We start from the raw sequence: 14475 nt of genomic DNA, 5'->3' as shown, positions 1-14475 counted from the left end.
TTTGCTTGTTTTTTTTCTTTCTTCTATACTATTGTGCTTTGTGAGTCAACAAATAGTAATATGTGTAAACAGATGGTAAAGAGATTTGCTGCATGTTAGTGTTAGTACTGATGTTCTGTGGCCTTGCAGATAAGTAAAAGAATTCAGATTTTGTAAAAACATTCAAGATGGTATTGCACAGCTTTAATATAGAGGTAAACACAATTTCAAATTTTGTAAAACTACTACAAAACAAAGGAAATAATTTAGTTTAGTGTCAGAAATGCACATAAGTGTCAGAATTCAACTTTGTTAATGGAAATAAGTTAAGTGTGAAAACACACCCATTCAAGTGTAGTGGATTAAACAGAGGATTTCTTCATTAACTAAATTAATTAATTAATTAAATTAACACTAAGTGATTCTTTTTCACTTTTAGTGTTAATTTCTGACACTCACAGTGTTGTTTTACGACACTCCAATGTGTATTTTTAACACTAAATTGTGTTATTCTTTAACACAATTTAGTGTTAAAAATACACATTGGAGTGTCGTAAAAGAACACTGTGAGTGTCAGAAATTAACACTAAAAGTGAAAAAGATTAACACAATTTAGTGTTAAAAATACACATTGGAGTGTCGTAAAAGAACACTGTGAGTGTCAGAAATTAACACTAAAAGTGAAAAAGATTAACACAATTTAGTGTTAAAAATACACATTGGAGTGTCGTAAAAGAACACTGTGAGTGTCAGAAATTAACACTAAAAGTGAAAAAGATTAACACAATTTAGTGTTAAAAATACACATTGGAGTGTCGTAAAAGAACACTGTGAGTGTCAGAAATTAACACTAAAAGTGAAAAAGATTAACACAATTTAGTGTTAAAAATACACATTGGAGTGTCGTAAAACAACACTGTGAGTGTCAGAAATTAACACTATGAATGGGGTTAAAATTTAACACTATTCAAAGTGTAACTTTAACTCTGAACCGGTGAGAACTATATAAACACTGCAATAGTGTTAAATTTAACACTATGGGAGTTAATTTAACACTGACGATTTTGCTGTGTATGGTCAAGCCAATAAAGCTACTTTGAATTGAATTGAGAGATTCTGCAGATAGAGCAATAGATAGAGATAGAGAGAGAGATAGATACAGAGAGGGAGAGATAGATAGAGAGAGAAATAGATAGAGAGAGAGAGAGAGAAAGAGATTTTTACAGAGAGCAGTACTGTTTCTACTGCCATCATGTGGTTATTATTATGTAATTACACTTCTTCTCACACACAATACACACACAATATATATATTTAAAAAGGATGAGTTTCTTTGATTTTACCAAATTGAAAACCTCTGGAATATAATCAAGAGGAAGATGGATAATCACAAGCCATCAAACCAAACTGAACTGCTTGTAAAGGCAAGAGTAAAGGCATAAAGTTATCCAAAAGCAGTGTGTAAGACTGGTGGAGGAGAGAACATGATGCCAAGATGCATGAAAAAAAAATTGATTTAAAACCACCAGGGTTATTCCACCAAATATTGATTTCTTCGCATTATTTGAGGTCTGAAAGCTATGCATCTTTTTTTGTTATTTCAGCCATTTCACATTTTCTGAAAATAAATGCTCTAAATGACAATATTTTTATTTGGAATTTAGGAGAAATGTTGTCTGTAGTTTATAGAATAAAACAATGTTCATTTTACTTAAACATAAACCTATAAATAGCAAAATCAAAGAAACTGATTCAGAAACTGAAGTGCTCTCTTCATTTTTTATTTTTTTTCTAGAGCTGCATGTAAGTAAATCTTGATAAATGTATTGTTACACAGCTTTTTAGTAAATTTAAACAACTCTAAAGCAGCACAAAAGGAGCATTACACTGATATTGACCCAGAAGTGTCTGAGCAGCTTCTGAGTGGCAGATGGCAGAGGCTGGAGAGTGCTTCATATAGGGAGTTTTGGCAGTGTTAGCGTGGTGTTGGCACAGTGTTTAAACAATGTTTGGTCGCAGTGAAGAGGTAATGATGAGTGGAGAGCATTTGGCCTGTAGTCATGGATGATAATGAGGGTGGCTTTAGACTGCCGGCCAAAATACACTTAATTCTAAATGTCTAATGTATCAGAGAAACACAGAGAGAGAGTGTTAGACATTAAATACAGGGGAAAAAAAGTATAAATGACAGTGATCAGTAGAAAAGTGAGCCTGAAGAAGCTTGTAATTTGATAATTATCACTAGAGCTATAAGGCAAATGTAGCTAACAATAGTAGAAGCTTATAAATCATCCATTAGCACTGGCGCTATGAAGCTAATGTAGCTAGATAACAATTAATGGGAGCTTATACCTCACAAATTAGCACCGGAGCTATAAAGCTAATGTAGCTAGCTAACAATTAACAGGACATTTTACATCACATGCTAGCACTGGCACTATGTTAATGTGAGTTAATGTAAGTAGCTAACAAATAATGGGAGCTTAAACATCATGAATTATCACTGGTGCTATGAGGCTAATGTAGCTAGTTAATAATTAATTGGAGCTTCCACATGACAAATTAGCACTGGCTCTATGAAGCCTTTGTAGCTAGCTAACAATGAATGGGAGTATATACATCACAAATTAGCACTGGCACTATGAAGATCAATTTTTTTTTACATCACAAATAAGCACTGGCACTATGAAGCTAATGTAGCTAGCAAACAATCAACAGGAACCTTTACACCACAAATAAGCACTGGCACTATGAAGCTAATGTAGCTAGCAAACAATCAACAGGAACTTTTACATCACAAATAAGCACTGGCACTATGAAGCTAATGTAGCTAGCTACCAATTAATGGGAGCTTATACGTTATCAATTAGCACTGGCGCTATGAAGCTAATGTAGCTAGCAAACAATCAACAGGAACTTTTACATCACAAATAAGCACTGGCACCATGAAGCTAATGTAGCTAGCTACCAATTAATGGGAGCTTATACGTTATCAATTAGCACTGGCGCTATGAAGCTAATGTAGCTAGCAAACAATCAACAGGAACTTTTACATCACAAATAAGCACTGGCGCCATGAAGCTAATGTAGCTAGCTACCAATTAATGGGAGCTTATACGTTATCAATTAGCACTGGCGCTATGAAGCTAATGTAGCTAGCCAACAATTAATGGGAGCATATACATCACAAACTATTAGCACTACACTAACATTGCCATGAGAAGGTTTTAGCCCCTAACGAGTTCTGTTGCTTTTCTTCTTTTTTTCATACTTACATTTTTCAGATTAACAAACACATTTTAATATCAGAAGAAGATGTTTGTAGCATGATGTGGCTAATGTTTTGCTGAATTGCTGTGTTAATTTTATGCCAGGCCTGCAGATCATTAGATGTTGTTCTGGGTTCTTTTGTGACCTCCTGGATGAGTTGTCCATGCCCTTTTTCAGGCAGGCCGGTCACTCCTGGGAAGGTTCACTGCTGTTCCATGTTTCTCCATTTGTGAGTAATAACTCTTGTTGTGTTTTACTGGAGTTCCAGTCTGGTGCACAATTCCAGCAGGTCAGTGCTTGTCCACATACTGCTGCCATCTCAAAATATTCTCTTGAAGACACTACAGATGTTAAGCCCTGGTCAGCTGCATTGCCAAACCTATCCCTGATTGAAAATGTGTGGGATGCTACTGGGCATGCTGTCAACACTCCACATACACCCTACGGCAAAATCTACAGGAACTGGGTGAGAATATTAAAGCTGCACGGGATGGATTATCACAGGACTCCATTAGGAACCTCTACAACTCCCAGTTGAGACATCTGGCATGTAAAAATATGTAAATATTGCTCACATCAGTCAATTTTTTTTAATCCTATATTGTTTCTTATAACTTTTATCTTTCTTCTCAACAGCATTGCAATCAGACATGTATCACACACACACACACACACACACACACACACACACACCACATGACAGCGGTTAAGGTTCAGGCCTCCTCTCAGAGTGGAAGATTACACTTCAAGATAACACTGGTCTCCTGCGTCCATCTGATCGAAACAATCTGTCTCACACTCTCACACACACACACACACACACACACACACATTCACACACACACACACTCTGGGAGAAACAGACAGGTGTGCAGGATTAAACATCAGTCAGTCAGTAGCAGTTCACTAACAACTGGATGCTACAACACACTGACTCAAGGACATTACCCAGCAGCCCCAGAGTGGGCAGAGCTATAGGCAGACCTACAAAGCGGGCAGTGCCAGCAGGTTTGGTTGGCACAGCTTTTATTTTATTTTTTCTTGTCATAAACAGCCAGTAGATAGAATATTATCATCCACACACAAGAATATAAATGGCTTCCGATTACAACATCAGTCGTCTACATTAAACCTACCTGCCTATAATATTTTGCAGATCAACACTGCATCACCAGTTAACAGCACAATAGAAACCACCATTGCAACAACCAGCGATATCATAGGGACTACCTAACAAAATCATATCAACTCTATCAAATAACATTTTAGAAGCCACATAGCCACACTTTTACAACACCATAACAGCCACTTAGCAATACCATAGAAATAACCATGGATATCATAGGGACCATCTAACAACACCACATGAACTACCAAGTGTTACACCTCAGCCCATGTCTGTCCTGTGTTTTTCCCTCTTTTGGTTTTCTGTGCTCCTGCCCTGTGCTCCTGTCCTATTTTGTTTGTACCCATGTCTCTCCCTGTCCTGGTCCCCGTGTCTGTGTTTGTTCCCGTTCCTGTCCCTGGTGGTTTTTCTGTTCCCGTCCCTGTCACCATATTTGTGTCAGTCCCAGTAAGTGTATTTGTCCCGGTTCCCTCGTCCTGTCTTGTCCAGTCCCAGTTTGTCCAGCCCAAGTCCTCTGTCCAGTCTAAGCCACTTGTCCAATCTCTGTCCCAGTCTAACGTCCAGCCCCCTGTCCAGTCTTTCGTCCAGTCTCCGTCCCCTGTCCAGTCTTTGTTCATGTCCCCTGCCCTGTCTGCATCCCTGCCCAATGTACAGCCCTCTGTCCAGTCTCAGTTCTCGTCCCCTGTCCAGTCTCTGTTTTTCCCACCTCCCCAGTCTCCATTCCAGTCCCAGTATGTATCCCCTGTCCAGTCTCAGCCCCCTGTCCAGTCGTCTGTCCAGTCTCAGTTCTCGTCCAAAGTCCAGTCTCCTGTTATGTCAATAGTTCCACCGTCGTAGTTCTGTCTCGTCTTGTTCTCTGTTCCCTCTCTCTCGGCGCCTCTGGTAGTGGCGCCGTTGAGGGGGGGGGTGATGTTACACCTCAGCCCATGTCTGTCCTGTGTTTTTCCCTCTTTTGGTTTTCTGTGCTCCTGCCCTGTTTTCCTGTCTTGTGTTTCCAGCCATGTGCTTTTTTTGAGCACATGGCATTGTTTTGTTATTGTTCTGTCTCCGCCCTAGCCCCGCCCTAGCCCTGCCCAAGCCATTAGTGTTGTCACCTTGTGTCTCATTTGTAACTCCGCCCCCTCATTACTTCCACAGGTGTCCCTAGTGTGTGCCTGTGTATAAATACCTCATGTGATCCATTGTTCTCTGTCGTGCTTTTTGTTTGACCGTGTCCTGTTAATCTTTCCAGATCGTGTTTTAATGTTTTGTTTAGCCTCAGACCTGTTGTGTTTTTTGTCTTCAGTTTTCCAGGTTTGCTTTATGTAGTTAGTTTCTTTGTTATTTTGGCCTGTTTGTTTCAGTCTTTTAGTTTATCTTCTGGTGTATAGTGTTTGTTTCAGTAACCTTTTTCTTTATAGTTCTTCCTTAGTGTTTTGTTAGTTTATTTTGTAAATATGGAGAATAAACCTGACTTGCTCTTACATCCTGCCTCCTCCATGTTACACCAAGCAACACTGTTACAACGCCATGAAAACCACCAAGCAACTACTTACCATCCACCTAGCAACACCATAGCAACAGCCAGGGATATCATAGAGACCACCTAACAACAGCACAGGAACTACCAAGTAACATTATAGCAACCACATAGCAAAACTGTCACAACACCATATAAACACCACAGCAATCACCTGGATACCGTATGTACCAACAGTGGAGGATATCAGTTCATCCCACGTGGCTTGATTTAACATGGTAAACACAGGCTAACATGGCAAACAGAGTCTGATATACTCAACTCTGAGCGACAAAAGAGCTAGCGCTAAGTGCAGTTAGCGACTAATGCTAATGCTGCTGAACCCAGCCTTAGTGACTTAGGAACTTTACTGAAAACTCACCTGTTTAACTCTGTACTTCAATGGAGTGGCTTTACTGCTCCTTAATACCTGACTGGAAAATTAAAGGATATAAAGTGCAATATAAGTGCAGAAATACAGTATAATAACAGGGTTCATCAAAAATTTGGTTGACCTATGACAAATATAAGAAAAAAAAACAGAACATTTAAGGTTTTGACCTAAAAGTGTCAATGGTTTTTTAACTGTAACTGAGAACATTCTAGTATTTAGGTCCTGTCTACGTATCTCTCCTCAGCTTCCTCTCTCTCTCTGTCTCTCTACATGGATTCTGTCGATGTGGGCTTTCTGAAGAGTGACCTATTTGTCATGCTGTGATAGAGAGAGAGAGAGAGAGAGAGAGAGAGAGAGAGAGAGCGATAAAGAGAGATAGGGGGGTTATGTATAATTGACATGATGTTTTCCTCAGTGAAAAGAGATCATTGAACCACCCTAACTCCAGCCCTCACCTGTCAATCCCCAACAGAGCCCCACCCACTGTAATGTCTCACATTCCTTCCACCAATCAGCCTGTCCCCACGACTCCCTCTTCAGTGACAATTCAACGCTCCGCCTCCCCTGAGTACTGACACCTGGATCTCGTTCCCTCCTCGTTAGCTCCGCCTATATAAACCTCACTCTTGTTCAGCTCCCTGCGCAGCATTGCACCCTCCATGTGCCTTTGCTCTGCCAAAACTCTTGACAATTCTAGCTCTGTTAAGCCCTGTTGTGTTTTTGTCCAGTTTATAGTTTGGTAGTCTGTTTTCTTGTTACTGCTAGCTTCCTAGCTTTCTTTAGTTTAAGTGAGATGTTTTGTTGAATCTCATTGACTGATTTGTGTTTCCTTGTGCCTTCAGAATTGTACTCTCCCGATTAAAACCCGCTCAAGTGTCTTCCAGTGTCATCTGTGCTCATTGTTCACACCCACTAGATCAGTTGAAGATTAGCAATATTAGTACTGTTTTTAGTTGAGACAGTGCAGACAGTACACTGCACGATTAGCCAGCAGACTTAGTCTGAGGGAGGGATCTGTACCTACCGTTTGTGACAGGTCAATCAATAAGAATCAATCAATTGTGATGCGGTCACAGTTGCGCTAGAGTGAACTAGAGTCTCGTGTTTTGTAGTTTAGCATAAGCTAACACTACTAGCTAGCTAACCTAAAAAGGAAAATGCTTAGCAAATACATGTGTAAAAAGAAGCATAATATTTTCCCTTTACTGTTTCTCTTATTGTCTTCATATGTCGCTTAAAGAGGTAAAGCTTAAGCTGTTTAATTTGTTTCAGTAAACATCAAGGTAATTTATACAATTTTAGAAAATCTGAATGTATCTTTGACATAGAACAAAAAAAACAGTCATCATTAACATTATTGATAATCTCTAACATTGTCAACCCTGTTGTGCAGCCTGTCATAGCAGGGTGGATGCATGTATGACGGGCAATAAAGCTGGAAAGTATGATTTCAGTGTAGTCGTATAAATATGTGAAATTTTGTGATTTTTTTTTTGTATTGTCTTGTTGTGAAATGCTTTTTGTAATAGATCTTTCAAACACATGGACTGTTTAATTATTGTTATATCTAATCATTTCTCAGAGTACTAATATATTATGTAATAAATACGGTAATGGGAGCATCCCTGCCGCTGATCTGGTGTCAGTACTGACTCTGAGCTCTGCTCCTCAGTTAAAGCCCAGCCGGCAGGATGATTGACGAGGCCAGGGCCAAGCGAGCTGACAGTGCTCTGACAGCAACGGTGTGTGTGTGTGTGTGTGTTTGTGTGTGTGTGTCATCACCGTCGCTCCTCTGCTGTGGATCACTGTCACTGCAGAGACACACACTGATATTACACTCTGTGTTTCTGCCAGTGTCAGTCCATCCTCAGCTCACACCTCCTGAACAAAACCCCGGCTACAGCGGTAATAACCACGCCGACCTCTCACTGACTCATCCTCACTCATCCCTGTATCTCATATCTCACAAATTAAAGTGCATAAGATCATTCATAATGCACATATAAAACAAGTGTTAATGGATAATTAAGACACAGACACTCTAAAAAATAATATTCTACTAATATACTACTTAAAATAATGATGTTACAATTTGCATGCATCTTTTTTTAACTAGTAAACGCTACGAGGACTAATTTAACTTTTTTAAAGTTGTTTAACTTAATATCAATACCATTGTTTTGTTTGACAAACACAACTAAATTAAGTTCCACCAATATAGTTTAATTAAACTTTTAAAATCTCCATTATTTTGAGCTGCAAGTACAAGCAGAAAATGTAAATACATCCGTCATAATGCAGAGGGGGAAGAGTAGAGCTGTGTACAATTGCTCTTTTTTCCTTAGTTCTGGCAGCACAAATATTTTATGTGTCTGTTGTTGTGTTGAAGTATTAAGAAATGCATCCAAACAAAAAATACATTTTAAATTTGTCTGAACTTGTAACAAACATATTGAATGTTTTTTATATTTAATGTATATTGAATAGATTCTTTTTATTATGTTTTGTTCACCAACACTCCGAATCATTTTTTATAGTTTAAATTCTATAACATTAAATGATGTTATGTAATAACAAAAGTTTAGGAGAAGGACCACGCCCAAACTCTACGTTCTAACTCCACCCCGTATCAATCAACCCACCTCCTCCCCAACAACCCCTCTTTTTCTACTCTTCCACTTCTTATTAAATAAACAGGGGGGGGGGGGGATATAACTGCACGCTTCTTTAAGCACGCAGTTCAGAACTCCAGCCCAAATTTCCTTGAGTTCCCTCCCCTTTTCCTTCTTCTTTCTCTACTTCTTTAGGCGTGGTCCGCACTTAGCAAAAGCCAGTGGTGTAGTGTCTGTATTCTTGGGCGGCACGGTGGCTTAGTGGTTAGCACGTTCGCCTCCCAGCACTGGGGTCTTGGGTTCAAGTCCCTATCTGAGTGGAATTTCCATATTCTCCCTGTGTCTGTGTGGGCTTCCTCCGGGGACTCTGGTTTCCTCCCACAGTCCAAAAACATGGAGATCAGGTAAATCTCTGGGTAATTGCTGTAGTGCCCGATGCAGTCCTCCAGGTGGACGGTGGTTTCCGGTTAAGAGTATGCTGTGCGCTATTGGCTGACGCTTCTCATCGGTGTGTGGATGAGTGTTAATGTGCAATGTGCTTGTGTGTAAAACGTGTTAATTGTAAAGCGTCCTTGGGTTTCTAGAAAGGCGCTATATAAGTTGAAATTCATTTATTCATTCAAAGCAAGCTCTTGAGATGGCACTGAGGGTCCTATTTTAGCTTTTATAGCGCAATGGTCAATTCTCGAAACACACAAAAGGCATGCACTAATTCTTCTAATTAATCATGGATGTGGTTAATTTTAGGCGTAACGTGAAATAAACTAGTGTGTCAGTTGCTCATCATTCCCTTTAAGAGGCAGGTGAGCTCTGACCTTGGCACATCCATATCTTAACAGTGCTGCACTTTTGTACATCTCAGCAGAGGATACTGACCTGCAGCTCATATACTGACCTCCAGTGCAATGCCACTGGTCCAGTGGAAATAATGTGGCCAGTGGGGCACTGACTCATCCCTGTATCTAATATCTCATAATGTGTTGTAATAAGCTCATTAATGGTACACATACCATATTATTCATACTATTCATAACATTCATACAGTACAACAACTATAGATTAAACATTAACACCCATTATCAGTCAAATATGGCACAGCATCTGTGTATTTGGGCATGCTCAACACAACGGTGTGTGCGTTTTGAAAAGGTTGGCAGGACTTCATTAAAGTAACATAGGTTTTTCAAAGTGGCTGTAATGAGGAGAGAATGGGATCCGGCATCATTGTGAGCTTGAACCTCTATGGATTAGATCAGTAAGTCTTGGGTGCCAATGAACCTGTTTCTAGTCCATATTCTCACCAATCAGAACCCCCTGTCCTGCATATTTTAGTGTTTTTTTTTTTTTTTTTTTTGGCTAAACATACCACTTTAAACTCAGTCTTATTGTTTTTTTTGCACTTGATGTTTTTCACGCTGCCCTCAGGCAAGAGGCTAAGGAGCATCAAGTGCAAAATGACCAGACTGAGAAACAGCTTCATTCCAGAAGCTGTACGACTCTTAAACTCCAACTAAACAAGGACAATTACTATTTACAACACTATGAATTTTTACCCGCATTTTTTCACTTTTCATGTTACTGATATCCATTCATAACCATCCACGCTGCAAAAGCAAATTGCGGTCTGGATTTTATGTTGCTGCTACTTTCCTACTACTTTGTATTTTGTGTATTTATCTTGATATGTATTTTATTATTATTTCATTTTTATTCTAATTTATTTTATCTTTATATTGATCTGATTTTAACAATTGCTCTTGGGCGTAAACTGGACCGTGGGAATACAGTTTCACCTCATGTACCACATGTGATGTGATGTGACAATAAACATTACAACATGTGAGGAATTGATTGCATTCAGCAACAAGAGCTAGAGTTAGTGAGGTCAGGCTGTTGAATAATCACCAGATTACCTGATCCCTAATTTCCCAACTTATACCGAATGTACTTGATTGGAGCACAAAAACACAACTGGCACTAGGCATGGTCCTTATTTTTCTTCTACACAGATTTCTATTTCATTGGCAGCACTTTTTATTGGTCTACAGGGTTTAGATAAGCTCTGTCTGTGAATGCATTTACTTGCAAACAATGTTTGTTAGCAATGGATGCAACGTGAAATAGCTAAATGCATTAAAACAGACACTATAACTCCACTATTCTTTACTGAATTAGTAAATAAGTAGACTGGTGCTGCGCTCTGTTGGTCTCAGTGTGTACTGCAAGTCCATTAATAGTTTTTGGCATCGATATGGCCTTACCCATATATCCGAAGTCCTGGCAGATACATTTGGCACAAATTATATTTGGCATACACGCTCTAAAAGCAAGCATACAAGAGAATGATCGAATTACTTAATTAATAGTTCAATTGAGATTTGTTAGTGGGAGCCAGATGGATGTGTCATTTCATGTGTGTATGTATGTGAATGTGTTTACACTTTATAAAAGCAGTGTAAAAGTTGTTTAAAACCTCTGGAATATAATCAAGAGGAAGATGGATGATCACAAGCCATCAAACCAAACTGAACTGCTTGAGTTTCTGCACCAGGATTAAAGGCATACAGCTATCCAAAAGCAGTGTGTAAGACTGGTGGAGGAGAACATGATGCCAAGATACAAAAAAAAACTGTGATTAAAAAACAGAGTTATTCCACCAAATATTGATTTTCGAACTCTTAAAACTTTATGAATATGAACTTGTTTTCTTTGCATTATTTGAGGTCTGGAAGCTCTGCATCTTTTTTTGTTATTTCAGTCATTTCTCATTTTCTGCAAATACATGCTCTAAATGACAATTTTTTTTTGGAATTTGGGAGAAATGTTGTCTGTAGTTTATAGAATAAAACAACAATGTTCATTTTACTCAAACATAAACCTATAAATAGCAAAATCAGAGAAACTGATTCAGAAACTGAAGTGCTCTCATTTTTTTCCTGAGCTGTGGTTTGAGGCTTTACATAACCCAGAGTCCTGGAACGAGAAATGAGGATTACATAGTGGTTTTATTGATGTGGTAAATATGGAAGTTTCTCAGATGATGCACGCATGCTCTTACTGTCAGATTTCACTTCTGTGTATGTTATTTTTTATCTTAAATTTAAACATAACATATCAAAAAGGGACTTTTGGAACAAATGCAATAACCTGTAACTTTCATGCAGTCATATTGTGTTATATTAATGTGGTGTAATTACTATGTTATTGCAACGGATGGACGGACGGATGGATGGATGCATGCATAGATGGATAGACAGATGGATAGATAGATTTGAAGATAGATTAGATAGCTAGATTAGAATAGATTTGTACCATTTAACCAGCCAAAGGGTATATTTGGTAGAAAATCAATGGAGAAAATATGGAACAGTGCTGAACCTTCCCAGGAGTGGCCTACTTGTTAATTCCAAAAGGGCACGGACAACTCATCCAGGAGGTCATACAAATTGGAGCTAAAATTTGAAGCTAAAAAAAAAAAAATAATACTGTGTTGCACGTTTATGGTATTGCTATTGTTTTATTCCAATGTTATAACTACTATAAAATTGGTGCTATTCTAATGTTACTATTGTAAATTGTGTTGTTACAATGTCATTCCTATTGTGTTGTTACTGTGCTATTACAATGTTATTTACTAAAATACATGATCATGTTACTGAAATGTTATACTTTTTATATGTGTTATTATTATTATTATTATTATTATTATTATTATTATTATTATTATTATTATTAGTAGTAGTAGTAGTAGTAGTAGTAGTAGCAGTGTCTCTCTGACATATCCTCATGGATGAAGGAGCATCACCTTCAATTAAATCTCTCAAAGACTGAACTTCTGGTTATACCAGCGAAACCATCTTTTCAACACAACTTCTCTATAACCATCGACTCTCTCTCTCTCTCACCGACAAAGGTTGCTAGGAACCTGGGTGTTCTGGTTGATGACCAACTCTCCTTCACGCACCATGTGGCCTCAGTTGCTCGGTCCTGTTGCTTTGCGCTCTATAACATCCGAAAAATTAGACCGTTCTTGACGCAACAGGCCACCCAACTCCTGGAGCAAGCGGTCGTCATCTCACGCCTGGACTACTGCAATGCCCTGCTAACTGGCCTCCCGGCCTGTGTAGTAAAACCACTCCAGATGATCCAGAACGCAGCAGCACGTCTGGTCTTCAACCAGCCAAAACGGGCAAATGTCACCCCGCTGCTCATTGAGCTCCATTGGCTACCAGTTGATGCTCGCATCAAATTCAAAACTCTTACAATCGCCTACAAGGTGATGTCAGAACAGGCTCCTTCCTACCTGCACTCACTCCTGAAGGCTTACGCTACCTCCCGGCCACTGCGCTCCTCCAATGAACGTCGCCTCGCTTTGCCAAACATTCACACAAAGCAATCCAGACTGTTCTCATACAGAGTTCCCCAATGGTGGAACAAACTACCTTCCACTACCAGATCAGGAGAATCTCTCACTATCTTTAATAAACTCCTGAAGACAGAGCTCTTCAAAGAGCACTTACTCTCTTAACACCTCTAACAAACTAACTACTTCTAACCTCATTTCCTTCTTCCTCTCCTTCACTCCTCTATCCTATTATTCCCCTTTGTCCTCCTTTTATCCCTATCCAAAGATGTTTTTCCTTTAAACTTATTTTACATTGTACTTGACTATTGTAAGTCGCTTTGGACAAAAGCGTCTGCCAAATGTAATGTAATGTAGTAGTAGTAGTAGTAGTAGTAGTAGTAGTATTGTGTTATTACCATGTTAATACCATTGTGTTGTTGTAATGTTAATACTGCATAGATTACCAATATGGATGGATGGATGGATGGATGGATGGATGGATGGATGGATGGATGGATGAATGAATGAATAGATAGATAGATAGATAGATAGATAGATAGATAGATAGATAGATAGATAGATAGATAGATAGATAGATAGATAGATAGATAGATAGATAGATAGATAGATTAGAAGGGTATATTTGGTACAAAATAAATGGAGAAAATATGGAACAGTGGTGAACCTTTTCAGGAGTGGCCTACTTTATGACTCTAAAAGGTCATGGGCAACTCATCCAGTAGGTCATACAAATTTAAGCTGAAATTTGAAGCTAAATATCAATGCAAAAAACATAAATAAAAATTGTATATAAAATAAAATATGATAATACCAAGTGTCCCTTTATTGTACAACAATAATGAGTAGGTATTATGAAATATGGACATGTGAACTATGCCTTTCTGCACTTGTCTTCACTGACTGTATCTTGTAAGCGCTGTTGTTGTGCTAAAAAAGCAGGGGGTGTAAAAGTGTCATCTCACTTCCTCTTCCTCTACTGATCTGAGATGGGTGTAACTTCCTGTTGAAGGCCGTGCTGTCAGTGTGAGTCTGAGTGTGCGATTCTGAGAAACACGCCTGTTTTGTGATGCTGAAGCTTTTATCTGCCGATCAGAAAATAAAAATGCTGATTTTAGATAATATCATACTTTCCATCATGCAGACTGAGCAAGAGCCCTTCCTGAGAACGCTGTTATTCATAACAACATATATATATATATATATATATATATATATATATATATATATATA

This window comes from Astyanax mexicanus, chromosome 20, assembly GCF_023375975.1.
Source record: "Astyanax mexicanus isolate ESR-SI-001 chromosome 20, AstMex3_surface, whole genome shotgun sequence".
NCBI classification, from domain to species: domain Eukaryota; kingdom Metazoa; phylum Chordata; class Actinopteri; order Characiformes; family Acestrorhamphidae; genus Astyanax; species Astyanax mexicanus.
The sequence above is the reverse complement of the archived record's forward strand: the minus strand, read 5'-3'. Positions refer to the sequence as shown.